We start from the raw sequence: 3325 nt of genomic DNA on the forward strand, positions 1-3325 counted from the left end.
AGGGGGCTAGTGAATGTGCTCACCCTTCATTTTATTACACTACCGATGTCTGCTTCCCCCCCCCCCCTGTCTGTCGAGCATAGACATAATGTCAATTATATAAAATATTATATAATTTATATACTATATGCTAATATTATAATATAATAAGCTATATTAATTAAGCAATAATTAAAAATGTGTAGGCTATATATTTATGCGAACAGCTTTGAGTGAAATAAGTAGGCTATTTAATCAACCAATAAAAACCCAAAACACATTGAAATACAGACTGTCTCATTTTCAGGAGTAAGATGCTTGTGGAAATTTAGATCTCACGCAGCTATGACTGAGACCTACTAAATTATTTAAAAAATGTGATTGAATAATTAAATGCCATTTAAACCCTGTTTCTTTGTCAATGTTCTTAAATTAATGTGCTAATTCCGAATCCAGAATATCAGGTAACATGGCTGCATTTCATTTATAGCCTATAGTATGATGGTATATCATTTCATGTGCAGGCAACATATTTTAGACTTTTCCCCTAAATTTCCTCATCATGAATATATACTGTGGTAAGAAAAAGTATGTGAACCATTTGCAGAATCTGTGAAAATGTGAATAATTTTAACATGTCGTTCCCTGGATGAACAACCATCACAAAACAAAACAAAAACAGCCGTGGATCATCCAGGGAACAACACACAGTATTGAGAATTAATGGTTCATAAACTTTTGAATGGGGTTATTTAAAAAAAAAAAAAATCAGCATTTTTTTGTCTTGTGGATTATATGTAAACATTTTTATGTAAAATATCTTATTCAGGTCAGTACTACATAAAAAAATAACATGCATTTTGTATGATCTCTTTTATTTAGTTAAAATTATTCACATTTTCACAGATTTTTTCAAGTGGTTCACATACTTTTTCTTTTCTTTGTGTGTGTGTATATAAAGCCTGAACCTCGTCGTCAGTCCATCTGTCATATTTTTTAAACTTCATTGATGATATTTATACACAGTCAAACCAAAAACTATTCAGTGAGGATAATATTTATGTAAAGTGAGGATTTTTGTAAGCGAGGATAGCAAAATAAACTGTGACATATTATACCCAAAAATTCCTATACAGTGGACTACCAGTAAAATTTATAAAAATTTGGGACCAATATTATTCAGACACTTTTACCTGACCATGTTTTGCTTAAAGGGTTAGTTCACCCAAAAATGTAAATTCTGTCATTAATTACTTACCCTCATGTCGTTCGACACCCGTAAGACCTCCGTTCATCTTCGGAACACAAATGAAGATATTTTAGTTGAAATCTGATGGCTCTGAAAGGCCTCCATTGGCACAATGCACTTTACACTCTCAAGACCCATAAAAGGCACTAAAGACATCGTTACAAAGTGGTTCTACAATAACTCTATAAAGCGACGAGAATAGTTTTTGTGCGGAAAAAAAACCTAAATAACGACTTATATAGTGATGACTGATTTCAAAACACCGCATCATGAAGCTTTGAAGCGTTATGAATCAGCGAGTCGAATCATGATTCGGATCGTGTGTCAAACCGTCAAACTGCTGAAATCACGTGACTTTGGCGATTCAAACCGCTGAATCGACTCACTGATTTATAACGCTTCGAAGCTTCATGATGCGGTGTTTTGAAATCGTCATCACTATATAAGTCATTATTTTGTTTTTTTTTGCGCACAAAAACTATTCTCGTTGCTCCATAAAGTTATTGTAGAACCACTGTAGTGAGATGGACTTTGTACGACGTCTTTAGTACCTTTTATGGGTCTTGAGAGGGTATAGTGCATTGTGCCAATGGAGGCCTTTCTGAGCCATCGGATTTCAACTAAAATATCTTCATTTGTGTTCTGAAGATGAACGGAGGTCTTAAGGGTGTCGCACGACATGATGACAGAATTTTCATTTTGGGTGAATTAACCCTTTAAGTGTTTTTTCTTTAATTGCTTTTCTTTCATTTAATTATAGCCTACAGTCAATAATTGTCTCCCTTAAAACTCATCTTTGATAATCAAAATGTAATATTTAAATGTTTTTTCCCCCTGTGAAAATAATTTCTTCATGCCTTAAAATAGCTTGAATGTAACTTGCTCTTGCTTCATTTTCAGAGGCATAAATATGCAAATTAGCCCCAGCCTCCATATATGTTTGAACCAGAAACTGATTCAAAAGAAAAAGAGGAGGAGTGAATTATACAAAGCCGTCTACAAGTCGATGTATCAGAATGTAATGCGCTTTATGTAGCGTATCACATGGACACATAACGGTAATTGATTTGTTTGCCTTTGGCTTGACTGTGTTATCAAACAGCTAATAATGTGTTGCTAATGTTACACACACCATGTTCCCGTTCACCATCTCAGAGTCAGACAGCTGCCTTAGAAACAAAAAGCAGCATCCTCAGAAACGCTTTGAACATCATAGAAAGTCAGTGGAGAAAAGCTCCGCCCCACATGTTGACCCATTGGTTACATGTTTGTGTTGGTAGGAAACAGGGGCGTGTCAAAAATGTGTTTTTGAGACACTATACAGTTTTAAGGAGAAAATACTGATGAATTTGCACATGGTTTGTCTTAAAGCATATTAAAAACACCACATAGACATTTAAACAACATAAAAAACGGGATTTTCACCACAAAGGGTCTTTAAAACAAGGCTTCTGCCGCAATTCCACTGAAATTATCCAGAACTATTTGTCCCAGGAACTTTTTTGCCTAGACCTGTTGCTATCTGCGTTTCCATCGTGGTCTAAAGTATTAGTTATAGTCTGGTGACGTAGGGGAACGTTTTCATTGTGGGTCGCCGTTTCCAATTCCCGCTGGATTTCGTCCTCCGCATATAAGCTTAATAAAGCCTGAACCTCGTCGTTGGTCCATCTGTTGTATTTTTTAAACTCCACTGTTGATTCGAATAGCAAACAACTTTTACTGCACGCACCGCAACAGAAAATGATGGTTGAAGTAAAATGCTGGGTGAAGTCTACCAATCAAAATGCTGCGTGAATTCAACTAATCAGCATGTTCACCCAAGTCCCACGCTTTGCCTCACTGCCTCATCAGACAATGACTTGTAAGGCAGCGTTTGTGCATGAAGGCACCTCACGAAACTGATTCGGACAGGCTTCTTAGGCAGTGTAACAGTTTAATGATCTACAACAAAATAGAGAGAGCTTTGGTGAGAACTAAAAAAATATTTAATTATTACATTAGAAATTTCTCGCTAGAAATTACATCAGAAGTAGAAAATGTTGGTAAAAAACATACATTTACACAGAAACTGACCAGCAAACGCAACTTTCGGACGCC

The sequence above is a fragment of the Gobio gobio genome, assembly GCF_949357685.1.
Source record: "Gobio gobio genome assembly, chromosome: 12".
In the NCBI taxonomy this organism is placed as follows: Eukaryota; Metazoa; Chordata; class Actinopteri; order Cypriniformes; family Gobionidae; genus Gobio; species Gobio gobio.